Here is a 20,377-nt window from a genome sequence, read left to right on the forward strand (position 1 = left end):
CACCATACGAATTTCAATAGTAATTTTTTCATTTCCGATTATTGACTTCCCTAATTATTTCAGAAATAAAGTCTATGTAGGTTTTTTGTAGAGAAAAAAATTACGAATCCGTACATACTATTGTTTCCTATTTTATAAATTCAGAAACAGTAAAAATTTTAAAATTAAAAACTGTCGTGTTTATAAAGTCGGTAATGCCATGGAATTATATTATTTTATTATTGCGCTTTATTGGTGTTTTTGTTTTAGTTTTGCATCCGAAACTCTCTGCGAAACGAAACTTGCTACGTATACGACTTCTTATATTACTAAAGTGACCCCTCACCTCTCTTGCTGCTGCGATTGGTAAAAGTGGACCACCATTATCTCGTTCTCGTTCAAAATAACGCATACGATTAGTTGCTTACTTTTTCTTGGTAAACCCCATTGCATTTTTGGGTTATACAATTCTTCGCGCGGAATATCGTAGTGAGACTTAAGAAAGTTGTATTTCTAAGAGTTTCTTATGAAACCGTTAAGCATGATTAATCAAATAATCAAAGACTGCAGTTACAACCCCTTTAGATCTACTATGTAAAAGGAAAGCCCTTGAGGTTTATAATGTTACCACAAAATTCCGAATGCATCGCAAATTCGAAAATATCAGCTTCAGAATATGAAAGTGGGGCATTCAGGGCGATAATTCGAACTCCACAAGAAAATTTGTTTGTGTGTCTTATAGCCTTAGAAATCCGCCACGGTTTTCTTACTTTCGCGGCAAGCCATCAACGCTCAGCAATGTAGAAAGAAACAATTTTTTCAAAAGATTTCGAAATGTAAGCAACACGTTTTGAATTGATGGATTCAAGCTTTGTAAATTTTGTAGTTTACTTTCCGATTTACGTTTTCTGTGTACTTAGAACAATGTAGATTACAAAATATATCATTCAGTGAACATCATGCTCTGGAATCGTCGTAATTGATTGAAAGTTTGCCCATACAATAATTAAGTTTTAATGAGGGTTACTAAGCAACTGGTCGAAGATCAACTGCCGTCCTCTAGTCTAATTAAAACACCGAATAAAGCGTGCCTTACCGAACGATTGCAACAAAGGCTTACACATTTCACAAAAGCGGACACCAAGAATAACCCCCCCAGTCACAACAAAGGATCTGTAAGATAACCGAGCGCTTTACAGCTAGTTGCCTCCCTTTGTCTGCGCCCTTTGCCTTACAAGAGTTATGAATGGAAACGTCATTAAATGACCGTTGATTGATTTTTAAGCCGTAGTAAATTGGATTTTTTCCCTCATTCATAACGATATTCTTTGATATACACTCGAAGCCGATTACGCGTTAATTCCGCACGATCGAATGACCTCAAAATTGATTTAAAACTCCACTTCCGACAGGCAGTAAACGAATACCATAACAATAAATCAGCGCCTGTATCAATTTCCCTTTAAATTTGTGTACGAAGGGTTGCGTTTAATAATACACCATTCAGTACTTGTCAACCCCGGTTTGTAGCGCATTGTTAGACGTAGTTTTCATCTTTCCTTAAAACAATTTGTCCCTGTTATGGTCACATGCTTGTTCCCTCGACGTTCATCTGGCAAAGAGACGTTTTGTTTCGATTTTATTGTTCGGGATTCGTTCCCTAATGAACGTCTCGACGGAAAACGTCTCGGCGCTTTTAAAGATTGACATCGCGTGCGGTAAAGCGTTCCGAAACGGATCGCGTAGTGCACGAAAATTTTAGTTTGAAGTAATTGTTTTATTAACAAAGGTAGGGTGGGTTTAATTGGTAATCATTGGCACCTGCTGGATGTGTTTAACCCCAAATTGAATACCAGAATCGCGAAACAGCTACCGCCTGGCTCGCTTATCATTTACATATCATACGCTAACGTAAATTGTTTAATGTTTCCGGTTTTTTTTATTAAACTTCCAGCCGAATCAAACATTTCGCGTTGCATTATATTACCCTTCTTGTAGGGGCGTTTCCTTGTATCGGCTGATATTTGAAATTTCTAGGGTTTGGAATGCCACCAGCACAAAGGCGTATAAAAAGCACCCTGGGAGATCGCCGCAGGACACAACTTCAACGAGCAGATGTAGATATTTTTAACCCTCAAAATTATAAATCAAAATAATATTGAATATATCGGCTGACGTCGGAAAACTCGCCATTAACTTTCAACGATCAGCTCGTTTATATTAATTGATAGATGTTTATTGTTATTAGGCCATATTTCGCCGATTTTGCGAAATCAAGAAAAGTGCCTATCGATTTTTTATAAATCTGGAAACGTCGCCGACGACGATAAATAAATACAAATCCGGAAGACTATCGTGCCTAATAATTATAAATTCCGCAAGAGATGTGGAAACGTGCTAAATGACTTTCGGTGTTTGCTATTAAATTTTGATTGTGCTGCTATAATTTGAAACAAGAAAATACGATTTCGTCCTTTTAATAAATTGCAAAAGCAACTTTAATTTCAGCACTGTATCGCACTGTTATAAATTTCGCAGGAGCACGATGATTTGCATTTCCCGGTTTCTCCGCGATTTTTCTTTATTGCCGTTTTATTACGTGTTTTAATGGCGTTTTGTTTTTATACTCTGGAAAAGAGGCCACAATTTAAAAACTACAAATTGTAAGTCAATCGAAAAGTTTCGGGTTAGTGAAAAAGTTATACGGCCTCGTTCATCGGCAAAAAGTTTACGAGTTTGCTTTTTGATAGTATGCGGCGATTAGTTCCGTATCGTTGATGAATTAACACTTTCTATCAATCAATGATAACACGCTCCGTTTTCTTTTCGCGTTTTTCTTTGCCGCCTAGTTACGTCACTATTTATCTGAAATAGAACACTTTAAAATTCAGTTTCTCCCAAAATTCAGGTCGATAAGTAAAGTGGGGTTGCTAATTGCTATAACTTGAAATTAAGCTAGCACCCCACCTTTTCTGATTGAAATTTTATTAGTTAGCATCAAACACTGTGGATTAAAGACTAATTTGTACCCAAGTTATTGTTTAAACAATTTAAACAATTTTTTAAAAAGAGCAATTCTCAGAATCATTTTAAAAAAATGAAACGTATAAATTAAGGACTAGTTTGTATTTACAAAATTAGATATTTGCATGTACCCACCCAATTCCGCCGGAAAACCGGTTTTTAAAGTGGAGGTACAAATAGTTTTTGATGCATCATGCAACTAAGAAAATTTCAGTCGAGGTGGATGTTTGTTTCAAGTAAGGACTCTCACTTTAAAAATAAGTTTTCCGGCGGAACAAACTTGGTCAAAATTCTAATTTCTTGGGGTTTTTAATTAGTCCCAAATTATAGGCATATTTGTGTTTGATTTGGGCAAAGCGGGGGCGCCAACTTTATGGGCATCAAAAATTCAACCTGTAACGATTGCCATTTACACAATTTTCTTTAAGAATGAATGGCGTGATCAGCGGAAAACACAAGAATAAGGCTTGCGAGTGGGCGAAAGATTGAAATCATCGACTTGATGGACCAATTTTAGGAGTTTTCCAACAACGGAAAGTATTACAGTTTCCAGCATGAAAAATCCATTAGTATTAATTATAGTTCACCGAAAAATCTGAGTAAATCTCACAAAGACTGGAAAAATCGTTAATGACGTATAGTGGAACCTTCTGAAATTTTTGATATTCCCCTATAAGAAGTGTTTATAAGAAAGAAGGAAAAAATTCATCAAAAGCTTTATACGATACAGGATACGATAAAGCCCCAATAAAATAAAAGTGAACGGAAAGAGTTAATTTAAATTTCATTTGAAAATGTCTGAAGTTTCGTGTGTAACCCTTGACATTAATACTTTATTTGCTTTATTACAGTTTCCTGGAATACTAAAACCTGTAAAATATGATTCTTGCGTTGGGATTTACTCATCATTAAAAATCCCTTCAGATTTCCTTCAATATTACAAAGCAATCGCCATTTATTAAAAATGGCATAAAATATTATTTTATTATAGTAATTAAATTTTATTACAATTCAAATAAATATTCCAATTTCTAAGTTGGAAAAGTTCAGATTTCAACCAGGAAAGTTTCAATATACAACTCGGAAAAATCTATTTAAGAAATTTCGTGTTTTCGGTCGCAATTTTCGGGTTACCTTTGAAAAAATCAACTGCAAATGCAGGTCACCTATTTCTAAGTGACAAAAAAGTGAAAATCCGACTTTCGGATTTCCAACTACGAAGAATATCACTGGAACCTCTAACTGAGAAAGCCCTTATTTTAAATCAAATTTTTGTATATGTATGCATTTTGCATTTTGAAAAAATCGTACTCTAATTCAAATATTCTAAGCTTGATTATTCCGATCAAACCAGCAAAAATATACACCTGATTTCACACGGGAAAATTTCTTATTTTCAGTCAAAATTTTGTTATATACAGACCAGAAACCATAGTGTTAAGTCACTGTAATTCAGAAACCGAAATGGTTTTTTCACATTTAATAATAATAATATGGATTTATTGGTAAATGGGATTCATCAATTAACAATATTATTAAATCCAAGACAATATTCAAAAACCAAAAAGACTGTATCTGATCATCGACGTTCTTCCATCTACCTTGTGGGGACAAAGCCTTATCCAAGACTAAACAATGAAAAAGTAAAGAATGTTAATGTACCTTAATATTACAGTTGCTGAATAATTGGTTATACAGTCGCCTTTAAGCATAAAATAATCCAATCTACTAAACTTTTAACATTTTTTTTAGTTTAATCAAAGATTGGTTTAACGCACATAAAAAAATTTTTGGACAACCACCAAGTTATAACACTCTTGCATAAATGTATGCAGCACGAACTACGAGGTATGAAACTATTTATTTATTTATAGAATATTTTCAAAGAAGGATTACAAGAAGTGTTGAAACTCCAAAAGATTGCTGTTATTCTAAGAACATTTATAAGGTTTTTTTTAAACAAAATCAATAAGTTTTTCAAAAACGTTTTTCGAAAAAGCGGACGCGATAAGTGTTTCTAGAAAGAAAGGGGAACATTTCTAACATTTTTATTTTTATAGCTATAAGAATAGAATTTTTCTGGAACCAAAAGGAAAACAAGGGGGGCAATATTAATACCGTTCAGATATGTTTGTATTCCAAAATGTACCTAGTATTCGTAGCCTGTACAGTATCTATAAAGGACACATTTGTAGTTAGGTACGAACTATCAACTTTTTGGTATAAGAATCATTTGAAGATTAAATACATTGAGGGGATTTCTTAAATGCGTTACTTACGTACTGAGCAATTGGGCCACTTACCTGAAACAAAAAGGAAAAATAAGCATTAGTGACTACGAAACTAAAAAGTATGAAATACCAAATGGCAGCATGACTTCAAATATCGATTGTATAGTTCAAAGTAAAATAAAATAATAATATTGCTATATATTGGAAGTTATAAGAAGTATTGGATAATAAAACTCTGTCTAAAATACTGTGCGAAAAGAGTTACTGTCGAGAATTTTTGTTTCACTTAAACTTTCAAAGGCGATTCGACGTCAATCCTTTCTTAATCGCCTGTTATTTCCATTTGAATGTAAAGTGCGTGCAAGGAATTTCTCATGTTTTTAGTAAAAAATATATTCATAATAGGAGTTTTCTTAGTTTTCTTGAATCAGTTATATAAATATCTTAAACGCTTATCTACATTCAACCTGGATCATGTCGTAGATGGAGTTCCGAATCGCTGTTTCTGTGAAACCATCAACATCGCTAACGGTTTCTTACATTGCCTAGTTTTTTTAAGGATTTTTAGAGGTTTGTCGATTAAAAAATTTGTGAAATAGAAGTCGCTGTGCACAGGCTAATATTAATTAATGCATCCGCAACTCTCTGCGAAGTGATTTATTTACCTGGTTGTAACTTACAAACTATGTATTTTAAACACCCGTGGAGTTTTTCTTTCTGAAAAGATATCTAGTAGATTTTTAGGGAAAGAATTCTAAGAGTTTTAATAAATTGTGCTCAACATTTATAGGATAACTTGGAAAAATGATTTTGGAAAACTGATGAAATGGATACAATGTACCGGCTTCAATCTGTATAGGCAACGGGATACATCAATGCATTAAAAGAAAATAAACTCGAGATTAATTCGAACTCGAATATAATTGAAAGAAACTCACTGACAATGTATATTTGTATTAGGAAAGCATCGCCTGAAAAGGTTCCACTTTCAAAGTAAGCGAAGGAGAGTGGGTTCATTTTAATGAAAATGGAATCCATATCCTAATTTCGTTATTGCGGTTAAACTGTGGCAAACACAAGTTTCTTAACGCGTCGACTATCATCTCCTCGCAAATAAATAGCGACACAAAATCTCCCCATCTAAGCACTAGGAAAAACAAGTGGATGTGGAAAGCCTTCATGCTGGTCATTAGTTTCTTCGTTTTCCACGCCGACGACTACTTTCGTACAGTTTTGCTCAACTTTTATCTTTAAATTTTCTGTTAATGAGAGTTTCCAGGAGTGCCAACTTCAAAGGTTAACAAACAAAAAAAAGAAATTATTTAATTACTAACGTTCTAACTTTTAAAATTTTCGCCGGGGCTTTATCGATTTTAATAAAACTTTATGGAGTAATTAAGGTTTATGCGTGCTAGGAAGAACAAAAAAAATCGCAAAGGGCGTTTAAATATTAAGACCGAACTCATTAAAAATGGCTCGTAAAGCGACGACTTTGGCGATATTTAGTGAAATGACCGCGGCGTATTTGGTGGGAAATTTTAGCAATTACTTTCATTTAAATCATGAAAAAATTTTAACGGGGGCGGCAGTGTTAATAGCGTCGAGTTGAATGCATAAAACGTGCCAGACGGGGCGCAATTAATTGCAGTTTTACAAAAGTATTTTAAGCGGTTATTCTTTGCGGACTAATTACCGATTTTATTGACTGTCTGTCCGTACTTCGGAACCACAAATTACGTACAAGTAAGCAAACTTAAAAGTTTTTCGACGTACAAATTGTTAGAGCTACTACTCGTTAGGCTCGCAGCAATCTTTGGATTCAACTCAGAAATGCTGATGAGAACGATTAACTTTTTCGCGACATTTCCACATTTCGTAGCTTTTACGTTAAAAGGAAACCGTCGGCATAAAAACTTTATTAGACAATTGAATCAAATCCAAAGCTCTGCGTTTTAATACATTCTTTTCATAGTCAACATTTGTACGTTTACCACCATATTGGAAACCCTTATCCGATTATGTTGCTGTGTATGACGTATGTTATGCTGCTTTGGTCTTATAAATTAACCATGCCCCAAATACGAAGCTGTCTTTACGATTTATGATTCAAAGTCCATAGGAAATCAATTTCAAGCAAATTTTCTCTAGGATTTTCCGAATTACCCAAAGAATCACAGGAAGACTTTAATATTGCAAACAAACCATGGAATCACTACAAACCGAAACAGACACCTCGTAAGGTGAGAAAACGATACTGAAAAAAAATTCCCTATTATCCAATACCCAATCTTAAATGAAAGATCCATTAAAAATAGGTTCACTCGATTAACGAAGAAAATCAAAACACACTTTAGGTCAGAAGAACTGGAAGCTGGAAGTATGTCGAGTATACTCTCCCAATTATCAGAAGACTAACCTCTTCTCAAATGTTTTCCATTACAAGTAACCTAGAAGTTTTTGGCAGGGGTAGATAAAGTGAAACAAAGCATTGTGCATTCTAATGGTATCTGTCATCTTATTAAAAAATGGGACGCGGAGTACGATATCAAATGAAGATCAGAATAGAATACAATATTGTTTCTATCAAGACGCGCCACTTTGTGAATGCAACGAAATTCTGACAGTCACACACATCCTCTCAATGTACCGACTATATGTGGAAAACAGGCGGAAATATACTTAGACCTTAAAAAATCCTTGCACTACCAAAAAGTATCCACAAAGTATTAGGCTTTCTAAAAGAAATCAACTTGTGACCTATTAATTTTTCATTTCAATATCGTACTTCTAAAACTTTCTTCGTTTCGGTAGCGTCATAGTCCCTCACTCAAATTTCTAGCGATTTTTAATAACGGAAAACATTGGAAATTGACATCGAATTCGTTTCTAGCTTTGCGAATGACGATAATGCAAACGGCTAGCGTGCAAATAGAGTGCTCATTCATTCAACGAGAACAGACGACCAATTTGTCGAATGATTGAAACCCATCACAAATGTACTAACAACCCCTTCGAAACTATTGTTTCCCGTTGCGTCCTTGTGTACTTAGCATTAATTATTTCCTGCTAATTAAGGGCGGAAAATTTTGGGGTGCGATGATATATCATTCTTTATCTCGAAAATGTATATGCAACTCCAAAAAGCAATTTAGTGTACTTTTAATTAAGACATAGGGAAGATTCTAAGGGTAAATTAGAAGTTTAACGTGAAGTTTTCGAGTTTGTAAACTAAAAAAAGTATGGCACAATAAAAAATTATCATTAGTAGCGTGGACTACGTAGTACTTTCGCTTCTTGTTGTTAACGAGCCGCGAATTCATTTGCGAGTTGTGCTGATTACTGTAAGGGTTGGTTCACACCACTCATTAGCATAGCGGAGTCTGCAATATATACGACGGTGATGCATATTGCATGGAGTACAATAGTGACGCATTTCCTTTTCTTCGCAATATGAGGGTGGCTAAGTGCATCATCGCTCTATGAAGGGGAAAATTCTACGCATAGTTATTATACAGCTATTACGATTGAAGGTGACTAATTTATTATTATGCCGTAGTAAAATTGCAGTTGAAATTCTGAGGTCCACCAGGAACTTTTTAGAGTTCTTAAAAGACCGAGAGGGAAGGAAACACGTAGAGAGGAATCGGGAACCGGATGCAGGATTCAGAACAAGCAAAGCAGAAACATTTAACGGGCCAACTTTTGGATATTCGCTAATGGCACGGCTGATATAAATCATTCGGTGCTCTACCGAAAAAAGCGAAGATGGAAAGTTAGCCTACGCAAACAAAGAGGTAAAAGTGTCAGGGGAATCGCGTATGTATTTATTGCACGCGTCTAAACCCTCGTCCACTAATTGCACGGAACGACGCGTCGCGGCGCGTCCCGGACGAACTTGTCAAATCTCGAGGACAATAAAGGACGAGTGCTTCATCGACAAAAAGACCGAGAACTGCGCGGCACAAGTGCTGAAGCTTCATTATTTCTGACAACCATAATTGATTTATGGTTTGGTCTACCCTGTACTCGACATGTAAAAGTAAAAATAATATTTCACCCTTAAAGGTGTACGGAAGCGCCTCCATGGTATTCCCGTCAGGCGCGAAACGTGAATTGGAAAAATTGGCTCGTTATGTTTTATGAAGATAATCGAACGCGCGCGCGACTTTTTCAATTCTGTCCTTTCCCGTTTGCGACGCCACCGCCACCGCCGTCGGAAAAAAAATCTCGCCTCATTAATATTATGTTAGATAAATTAGACGCAATTTAGCGCGGCCACTTATCAAGTCTAACAATAATTGGAAAAACACGTGTTACTTTTTCATTTTGGCAACGCACGCTAAGGGAAAGTTTTATTATTAATGAAAAGTGTTTTCGCTTTAACTATTATACGAGCAGGTGATTTGTTTTACGGTTCTCCGATTTATTTATTACTCAACTTAGGAAATTCCTTTGTGGGTTTTTGGTAAACTCATAATTTATTTTACAAATTTATTATCCAAGCCATAATGTGGTGGGTTTGACACCGATTTCCTGATGATGTACAGTAATCGAAACGTTTTTCATTTCTCCCACTGCGGTACAGACAGAACATTCAAAGAAGGAGACAAATTTTGTGCTCAGTTTTGGAATTCTAAAAAAACTTGGCCCAGCTGATCAAGGTGTTCGAAGGCTCCAGTACACCCTTAAAAGATTCATGTAATTCTATGAAGGGTTATTATTTTGCGAAACGGTCTTGACGGTCCACATTTTAAAATAGAGGGTTTCAAATTTGAATATGCTATCACCTCAGCTTGAACTTGTTTTTTGTACGGTGTTCAAACCCCATATTTTAGAAAGAAGGACTTCAAGTTCAAGGCATAATTGGCCCATTAATCCAACTGCGAATAGCGGAGTGGGATTACATCCACGGGATGATAGATTTGCTGGACACTCTACTTAACTCCTTGTGCTGATCCTTCCATGAACTTTTTGAGCAGATATGTCTTTCCTTTCTTCGTGTTGACAAATCCCGTTCATGCTAGAGTGATCTGCTGTTCAGCACAAGCTTCAGTTTATAAAAATTCAATAAGTGCCTCCGATTTGTTTGAATTGGCATGACCAGTACCTGCAGTCATTTTTTTCTGCAGATACTTTTGCCAAACTCGCAAAGTTTCATCGGAAAGACTAGATTCCACTAACAGATTGATCCAAATTGTAAGATTTGCATTATTAGGGACTGAAGGGATCTTAGATGAGACTACAGTTCAATATACATCTTGGACCGATTCATGGTTTGTATTACTTGTTGCCTTTGAAATTATAAGCTTCAGCAACTTTCTTACATCGACTTGAAGGTAAAGATCCTCACGACCATACCTCTCCTTTAATTTTTCAACAGCAAATTTATAACCAACTTCTCCTACCTTGAAGTGACTATCCACATTCGCTGCTAGTTCAGTTCCAACAACCATCGACATCTTCAAATAGTTGAACTTATGTATCGTACTGATTTCATTATCCTAATGCAGTCTTGAATTGCCCCCAGTAACAAAGTCAGTCCTTCAAATCTCCGCTGAAACTAGGTAGATTAAACTGCGGTAACTTGTACCTCTTCTTCCCACTTGTCAGTCGACCATCTTTTCGAGCTCTTGCCACTTTACAGAAAAATAAAGCTGAATTCTTCTCGATACACCTCAGCTTCATTTGGTTCCCCTTGAATCTTTTCATCTTAAGCATCCTGGTTCACCAACAGATTGAAAATGATCAAATTCTTCTAACTTTGAATGCGCATCCTGGAACGTCCTCTAACACCGCCTCCAGCAACTGTCATAGTTCTTAGCTTTTTGCAACTTGTATCAATTGTTACACATTTTAAAGTGAAGTTCAAATTTAAAATTTTTTGCCATGATTTTAGCTCGAGATTATGTGTCCAGGAACTTTTGTGAACTTTTAATTGCATATAAGAGCCTTTAAGAATCCTCAAGAAACTTCATAAACATTAAAGGGGTCGTTCATTAATCCAAAGTGCCTCAGAAGGTCGAGAAATTACTGCATAGCTAGGGGAGGGGACAAGGTTTCAAGAGCGGTGTCGTTGTAGCCCAATTTCCCTCGGATGATCTTTACTCCAGTTGCAGCAGAAGCATAAGGGTTCATCTTCTCGTTTAGAATCAAAAAGGGTATTTACTAATCGCATTGAAATTTTTTCAATTGCAATGGCAATAGCAATTGCAGCATTCTCTTAACGTCAATCATTTAAAATCGTCCAGTTTTCTTAATTAAAGCTAAATATTTCAGATAGTTTGATAGTGCGCAATTTTGTGAATGTAATTGTCACTATCGTGACTGCTATAAAAAGACAAATTTGGAAGAATTAGGCGTCTTCAGATATTTCTAAAGACGTTGTTACCTTCCACGTCGATTTCGTCGTTATTAGAAGACATTGAGCGATATAGGACAGACACGTTTTGGAGCGAAAATTCGACTACCTTATTGGCATCATCTCCTTTCACGATTGAAAGTGAAGCTTCTTCGATACCTTTGTTCGACAACTACTTAAATAAATCGCGTGTCATCAATCTGCCGAGAAATTGACTATTCATAACCATCTTTCATTCGGCGAACGCGTTTCGATATGTTGTTGACATACATATTTTTCTTTTCATTTTTTAATGCAAATAAGAGAGGAACGAAAAGGAAATCTAAACTTTTCATATGGAGAAGTGAGCGAACTTTTAAGTAAGATTATACAAAGGAAATGTATTTGATATGAGCGCTGGGTTTAAATATACTCAAAGTTAAAATATTCTGTGGCAGTCGTCGATATTTGAGAAACGTTGGCTTGCCAAGTAAAAGAGAAATAAAGAAGTTTAAAAGTGATAGAAAGGGTTCGACGCTTATGTCAATTCGTGTGTAAAGCTCGAACGGTTAGCTGAACTTCTCAATCGGCTCTGGCGATGAAAAGGAAAAGTTGGCTTCATTACAAAATAATAGCGAGCTTCTGAAATTTCATGAATAATTTTAATATTGTCTATTTGTGTTAATGTTGACTAAATGACAAGATAACAAACGAAATTAGTTTCCAACTTCCATTTAGAGTTTTGCTCTAAAGATACTACATTTGCATATTTACTTCCTTAATTTCGTTTTGGAAAATTGATATATTGTTACTTCACTCCGAAATGAGAGGCTTTTGTGTTTCTAGGATAATGTTTGCTTAAACGTGTAATAAAAGACGAACACGTTAACCCTATGTAACACAAAGAGCTACATCAATAATGCGCTAAGACGATGATCAATTCGACAACTTTCCTCTTCTTTGGACCTCTTGAAATACTATTTTGAAGAGAAATGGAAGAAGTCTTTTAATAGATCAAGTTCATATCATCTGATACCATCAATTAATTGTTATTACAGTGCTTTTCTTTATAATCCGCGGTCTTTAGTTTTCAGGTCTTGAAGTGCGATATGAATAAATTTGTCTACTCAAAGATAAAGAAAGAAAAGATAAAGTAGGTGGATTCACGACACTATGCTATACTTACAGAATATGACTATGGAGCAATTGAGCGATGAGAAATCAGCTTTGTAAATCAAATTTAACACTAATAAAAAAAGGGCACTCGAATCTTTTTACACACAATTATTTCGTTTAAAACTGGCTACTTCCGGAATGTGCGGATCCACAAGAAATTCTATTTCATATGTCGGCTTTATTCCCTGATTTTATTACCGAACTTATTCCCTCTATATTTTTAAGGAAAACAAAAACTTTATTCTATTTATAAATTTTTTGTCCCACTTTTGGCACTTCTACGAAAATATTTTATTAGGTTTACGCTCGTCCCTTTCCTGCTCTTTCCCGTCGCTATTTTTCGTTACTTCGTTAATTCTTATTTCATTTGCCTTCTCCTGTTAATGTTTCCTTTTGGAATTTTCCTGCTTTGTGTGTTCGTAATGGAATGTTGCGTGCACACCTTCGATAGCGTGTTTGGAGTGCAAACTGCACATCATGTAGGTATATAAGATGCGGTGAGGACGGATTAATATTTTAAAGTGGAAGTTTTGTTGAAGTTGTAGATTTTCAATTCAATTGAATTCAATTTAATAAAAACAAAATCTAATTTAAGGGTAGTCGGGCAATATAGGATATACGTAGGTATATGAACAAGCCTTAATCTACTGCACATATCAACCCTTAAAGTGGTCAAAAAATGGTAACTTCCATTCTAAATTCATTTCATTTTACAATAAATCAAATATACATAGGACGCCAGAAGGTAAGTTCCATTTGTATATTCCGCTAGTGCAGCGCTGCTATCGCTATTTTGAGTTACCTATTTGTTTTTTTTTTTTTGTAACTTTAAATTACATTGTAAACAAAATTGTTTAAAAACATAAAAAATATTTACCTTAACACTTAAAATATAAAAAATTTCATCAAATGCTGTCTGTGGCGGTAGAGTTCCTAAAATGCAAGCGGCATTTTTCCTGCCGAACAGCTAAATTAAATCTTTGTTTTAAAAATTCGAAGCAACGTTTCTCTTTTTCAAAATTTTTTTTGACAAATTTTTGTTTCTGCGTTATTCCACTCTTCTCGCCAGAGTATTTCACAATTTTTGTCGATCATACTTTTAATTTCGTTAATTTTTGTCTTCTCCAAGTCCTGTTTCTTTTCATTTTGTCCTGTGATTTCTTTATTTCTTTTGTTTGAATTTGAATTTCCGTCATACTCTGCTACTCTAAATCGTAGATTTTTTAATATAGTGATATTATTTATTGTAATATTGTTTCCATTTTTTATGTTAAAATGTTGTATTCTTTTTTAAATTTTAGTATTTATGGACGTTATGCCTGTTATAACATTTAAGTATTGCATTCGTCGGTGTAGTTTTGTATGTCTGTAATATATTACTGGGGATATCTCTTTGTACACATCAATTTTTTCGTTTGAGTATTGGTTATAAATCTCCCCCATGCCCCTGGCGAATATAATATTAGTGGTTCTATTGCACCTTTATATATTAATAATTTGTTTTTTTTATTTATACCCCAATTTTCTCTTCCTGCCCAATTAAATGCATTAAATAATTTTCTTGATTTTTCAGAAATATGTTTTATATGAGATGTTAATTTCAATCTTTCTTCCAAAATTATGTCCAGATATTTTATTTTTTCTACAATTTTAATTTGTTTGTCGTTTATTTTAATTTTTGGAGGCCTTTTTTTGTCCATTAGCAAAATCATTTCTGTTTCTTCTGTAGAAATTTGTTTTCTGCAGTCCATAATTCTCAATTGGTTATTATTTTTCTTGCTGATTCTTCTAGTTCTTTTCTTGAATTCCACTCTACTAAAATGATTTTGCATATGCTCTTTTGTATCTTTGCAAACAGTAGGTCCCAAAACTGATCCTTGTGGACGACCCTTACCAATATCTTTGTGTACATGATGAACTTGGTTCTTAAACATAGTTTTTCTGTCATTTAAATAATTTTTAATAATATTCCATAGATTTTCCTTGCAATTCATTATCTTTAGTTGATATAAGACTGATGGCTACCACACCAAGAATCCGAATCAAAACCGGCTGAACCGATTGGAACCAAATTACACATATATTGTAACGGAAACGCTCCAGACATGACGTCACCTTTGGCGCTCTGGAATTTTCTACGCGCGCGATAGTGGGATATGTATATATATAGTCCGAGAGCTAGCAAACATTATACCACCTGACATTATTCCAAAGGTTCACTATTTTTATTTAAAAGTACTTTACATGCACATTCTTAAATCGGCCGTCTGCCGGGTTATATTGGCAGCGTTGGAGTAGGGCGCGCGCTCAAATTTGGAAAAAATATCGAGAAATCACACGATTTCTTCCAGGATGGGAGATGTCTCATTCGATGCACAATGTTGAGTTGTATCTTTATCGAAAATGGCAGACGATCCAAGTGGCAGCGTTTGTCCAGCAGACGCCGTTAAAGATTGTCATTCCATCTCAGTTTAGCGCGTAAGGAGTAATTCTATAGAGCGAGACGTCTACAGTGTTCAGGCTCACCTACGTTCTGGCCGCCGTAATTATAATTAAAAAATGTACAGTATTTCATCAATATTTAATATTTTTTACGGAAATAAGTACCTACTATACAAAAAAAAAGACGCCTAATCTTCTTCATCCCTGGTTTCGTGATATTGTGGATCTTCATCACGTTCATCTAAAAGTACCTACATTAATATCTTTAGTAAGTATATCTTTCAATTTTTCTGAAAATTGGGGCCCTACGTACCACCGTAGTGTATACAAATTATTTTCAATAATTCAACCGTCGTTTTCAGGCTTGTAAAATTTAGGAGATTTTTGTGTGGCATGTCTCCAAATAGCACAAACCTGGTTTTCTCTTTTAATTTTCATTAAAAGTACACACGAGCATGGTGGTAGTCAGCTATACCATCGAATTGCCGTATTCGGTTAAATATTTCTTTGTTATTTTGTTTCAGTTTGTCTAAGAAAATTTCCTACCTGCAATATAATATTTTTAATAAACACTCAAAGTTGGGACATCCCACCTATACTTACCTCGCTTTTTTTATTTCAGTTTTTTTTTCTTTTTCCGTATTATTACTCAAATAAATAAAATCCGTCTATTACCGAAAGATTTCGTGCCAGAGACTCGGGCAATTTTTGGCAGAGATGCCGAATAAGCATTACCGGACCTGACCAGATAAGACCTACCGATTTATTGAAGGCACTAGAACAGATAAATTCAAATCCTCGTTAGTCGAATTTCTAGTGCAGGAATGGTGCCAAGATCATTATGCCACTATTTTGGGGGACAAAATTAATAATATATTAATAATAAATTGTAACGATATATGAATATGATACAAAATATAGTAACGAAAATGGATTTATGTTCTAAGAAATTAAAGAAGAACTAATATGTTTTCATTTATCAAACTTCCAGAAGATAACAATGTCATTATAAAAGCTTCGGCGACAGATTCATTCATTGCCCAAAAATTTATCAATTTGGATTGAAACAGGTACCTAATAGGAAATAGTCATTAACTCATTACCTATGATGAAATCTATTTAGTTTTAAATACATTTTTATGTACACACCGTAACAACACATGATACATCCACTTGAATGATAGTTCTTAGTTTAGGCCCCGAACTATGTAATTGTTATGCCAGATTTTCATGCAATTACTATTAGTGGTTACACCGCAGCTTTTGCAAGAAAAGCAAACTGAAGCTCTTCAAAATTTTAGAACAAGATAAGGGAATGCCAGATTTTTCAATTTTGGGCGATTCTGAAATCGTAGATGAAAAATAAATTAAAGCAATTGAAAAATTGGCTTGCCTAATATACGGAAAAAGAAAAAAAACTGATATAAAAAAGCGAGGTAAGTATAAGTGGGAGTCCCAACTTTGAGTGTTTATTAAAAATATTATATTGCACGTCGGAAATTTTCTTAGACAAACTGAAACAAAATAACAAAGAAATATTTAACCGAATACGGCAATTCGATGGTATAGCTGACTACCACCATGCTCGTGTGTACTTTTAATGAAAATTAAAAGAGTAAACCAGGTTTGTGCTATTTGGAGACATGCCACACAAAAATCTCCTAAATTTTACAAGCCTGAAAACGACGGTTGAATTATTGAAAATAATTTGTATACACTACGGTGGTACGTAGGGCCCCAATTTTCAGAAAAATTGAAAGATATACTTACTAAAGATATTAATGTAAGTACTTTTAGATGAACGTGATGAAAATCCACAATATCACGAAACCAGTGATGAAGAAGATTAAGCGTCTTTTTTTGTATAATAGGTACTTATTTTCGTAAAAAATATTAAATATTGATGAAAAACTGTACATTTTTTAATTATAATTACGGCGGCCAGAACGTAGGTGAGCCTGAACACTGTAGACGTCTCGCTCTATAGAATTACTCCTTACGCGCTAAACTGAGATGGAATGACAATCTTTAACGGCGTCTGCTGGACAAACGCTGCCACTTGGATCGTCTGCCATTTTCGATAAAGATACAACTCAACATTGTGCATCGAATGAGACATCTCCCATCCTGGAAGAAATCGTGTGATTTCTCGATATTTTTTCCAAATTTGAGCGCGCGCCCTACTCCAACGCTGCCAATATAACCCGGCAGACGGCCGATTTAAGAATGTGCATGTAAAGTACTTTTAAATAAAAATAGTGAACCTTTGGAATAATGTCAGGTGGTATAATGTTTGCTAGCTCTCGGACTAAAACTTTGGAATAGAGTAATCTCATTGGGAGTTCCATTGGCAGATCAGGGTCGTACGTGTTAGCATATTAATTTATCACCACAGACTTCCATTAATACGGTCGATAAGAGTGTTTTCGGAAAAAAAAATAGGTAATGTGAAGAGCATGTTGCGAGGAACCGCAGGGCATTATGCGTCAAGTCGCGGTAAGGCTAGTTAGTTCATTGTGAGCAATCAAAAAAAATTCGCAAGGAGCGTTGTTAGAGTTCAACTCACAGAGACCACAGTAAATTTAAAATTAGCCGCCAGTCAGTTCAAAAAATCGAAGGGTTGTAAATACTCGAATTCGAAAAAAACTCATAATCGTAGTCGTAGTCATTGTCATAGTCATAATCACCGTCACAGTCACAATCACAATCACAATTGTCTTATGGAATGTGTAGTTTTGTTTATATTAGTGTAGTTTTGGCTACTCAGAGGTATAATTTGTTTAGGGGGGTGCCACTTAAAATTTTTTCAAAGTATGACATTCAATCAAAAATTTAATTTTTTCGAAAAAGTACCTAAAAAAATTATGTGATTGTGGAAGAGGGCTTAACCTGTGCCTTCGTCCAAAAATTAGCCCCCTGCGCGATTTAGTTTCCGGCATTATGGCTTAATGGTAGAGCGTTGAGTTATAAATCCGGAGGTCGGGTGTTCGAAACTGGGTTGAGGTGAATTTTTCATCTGTGGCAGAGATAGAAATTACCTTAGACCAGTTTCAAGTATTCTGCCGGCTACTCCGAATTAGGTTTTCCTGCAGTTTTCCTAATTCGTAAGGTAAATACCGAAGTAGTATAGAACAACTTAAGACCTTTTGCAGAGGCACCTCTAAAAAGCATTATGCGGGTCACTCTGTAATTGGGCGCAAGCATGTTGAGGGCCCAGAACAAGAGAGGTATAATAAATAAATAAATTTTTTTTTTAAATTCGAAAAACTGTCCAATTTTGACGAAAAAAGGTTATAACAGCGAAATCGTTAAAGTTAAGGGTATAACATGTTACATAAAAAATAAGTACTTGAACAAGTACCCTCCAAATCAGTAATAAAATATAGGGTGTTGCATTTTTAAAAAAATGCAAGTTTGATACGCCAAACGGGGATCAAAAATATTTTAGAAACATGCCGGCGGTAATTGTGTACAATTTTGCTTTAAGACTTTTTTCGGGATCTTTTATGCTAAAGGAGTTATAATCCGAGGGATCTTAGGTGCTACACCCTGTACAGGAAAGTGTGCCAACTGTAACGGGAGTCCTTTAATGGTGTGGATTTTTTAGCGTATTTTCCTCAAAATGAAAAATCGCTATTGACTGTACTTTGACGTCCGTCCGTCCGTCTGTCCGTCACACGTACTCCTTCTAAACACTGAACCGATTTTGGCGATATAGGACTCATTTGAAAGGGCTTGATCCAAGGATTCCGTGCATGCCCATATTATTTGGTTTTGTGCATGCGCAGCGTCAAAATTTGGTTTAACGCATGTGCAATGCTAACTTTTTTATTTATAAAGGCATTTAAAAGAAATTTTATATATAGGCATTTGGCATAAAGACAAATCTAACACCAGTTGCAAAATTTGGTTTTGCGCATGCGCAATGCCAACTTCCTTATTTACTGTCGCATTTAAATGAAATTTAATACATAGGCACTTGGAATACAAGCAAATCTAACACCAGCTTTAAAATTTGGTTTTTCGCATGCGCAATGGCAACTTTCTTATTTATGAAAGCAGTTAAACGAAATATATGTAGGCACCTTGAATGAAACTAAAACTAATACCGATTTCAAAATTGCTGTTTACGCAAGCTGTATGTTTTATTTATGAAGGTATTCAATGAAATTTCTAATGTAGACAATGCGCAATGCTATTTACGAAAGCATTTATAAAACGTTCCATATGTAGACACTTCGAATAAAAGTAAAACTAATGCCCATTTCAAAATTTGTATGTATTTGTATACACTCCACATTTTTCATAGTATTTTGTATAGACTTCGACGATAGGCGGCTCATTTGAAAGAGAATAGAGTAAGGATCTCGTGCCTACACGATATAATCTATAATTTTTAGGTTGGTATTAGCAAAATTTCACTTGAAAGTGAAATAGAATTGCAGCATGTAAAGCACATCTGTCAATTTCCAGAAAGTTATTTCACCTTCGACTTTCATGAAATAACTTTCAGCATGCAAAACAGGCTTTAGGTACTTTTTGCAATTGATCTCGATTATTCAGTAGGTAAAGCTTTAATGGCAAAAATGTGTCTTAAAGAAGTAAAATATGTTTACAAAATATATACCTACCTACGCTGATCGTTTTTATATTCTTGTCACATTTTAAATTTTAATACTGATTTGGGTAGTGCATTTGAAATATGGGATGTAAAAAGTGTCTTAAAAGTAACGACATCGGGTGAATTTACTGTTATTGGACGCTAGTAAATTTCTAGTCCGTTCGCCCTCTATAAACTACATCCTGTAGAGACAGAGGCAGTACACCCTGATCGAGTAGACGTCTTACTCAATCCACGTTATCGTTTTTTTGTTATTTGACGTTGCAAAAGTTGATGGGAGTCGCGATATTTGGTTTTTTAATTGAAGGATGCAAAAAATCGTGACTATTTCATGTGAGGATGCGTGCACCGCCTTGGTTAGTATTGTTCAAACGACATTTTCTAGAAACATTTCATTGTTATAGTCTTGTCGTGTCTAAAATACAAATTTGGCATTTCTAGGAGCTGTCTCATAAACAACCGTTTTCATGAATATTCTTACCTATGTTTATAAAACTTACTCACGAAAGTTTAGGTAAAGTCGTTCGGGGTCCCATAGGGGTTGCACGAAACGGGGAGAGTGTAAAT

General features: G+C 35.0%; 1 long non-coding RNA gene across 1 annotated transcript; it reads left to right on the plus strand.

Annotated features, from left to right (window-relative positions):
* The first annotated feature begins 15,133 nt into the window (after positions 1-15,133).
* LOC116169947 lies at positions 15,134-16,154 on the plus strand. The gene is made up of 2 exons (XR_004145134.1): positions 15,134-15,457; positions 15,714-16,154. It is a non-coding gene; the product is annotated as an uncharacterized LOC116169947 (long non-coding RNA).
* Positions 16,155-20,377: the final 4,223 nt, after the last annotated feature.

Source organism: Photinus pyralis, unplaced genomic scaffold (assembly GCF_008802855.1).
Source record: "Photinus pyralis isolate 1611_PpyrPB1 unplaced genomic scaffold, Ppyr1.3 Ppyr1.4_LG4, whole genome shotgun sequence".
NCBI lineage: Eukaryota > Metazoa > Arthropoda > Insecta > Coleoptera > Lampyridae > Photinus > Photinus pyralis.